The sequence below is a fragment of the Mesitornis unicolor genome, unplaced genomic scaffold, assembly GCF_000695765.1.
Source record: "Mesitornis unicolor isolate BGI_N332 unplaced genomic scaffold, ASM69576v1 scaffold29069, whole genome shotgun sequence".
NCBI lineage: Eukaryota > Metazoa > Chordata > Aves > Mesitornithiformes > Mesitornithidae > Mesitornis > Mesitornis unicolor.
This window is the reverse complement of record NW_010205663.1, coordinates 3,738-4,070: the sequence shown is the minus strand read 5'-3', so window position 1 is coordinate 4,070 and position 333 is coordinate 3,738.

The window sequence follows — 333 nt, the reverse complement described above, 5'->3', positions numbered from 1 at the left end:
GTAGCGCCCATACATCTGGGGGAGGAGCGGGTGGGGGTGTCAGAGGGTGCTGGTACTCCAGATCCCATGCCCAAGTGGGGAAACTGAGGCAGAGGAGCAGCTGCCATGGCCTCCCAATACCTGAAGGTGCCAGGTGAGGGGGCAAGCAACTGTGGCACCCCCAGAGGAATGGACAGTGGTGCTTTTGGGGGTCCCCAGCCCCCAGCTGGGGCATGGGAAGGGGCTGGGCAGATAAGGTGTGGGGAACAATGGCAATGGTTTTGCCCACGCACACAGCGCAGGCAGCTGGCACTGCTGGTACCAGTCCCCGGCCCTGCCCAGGTGCCCCGGGCA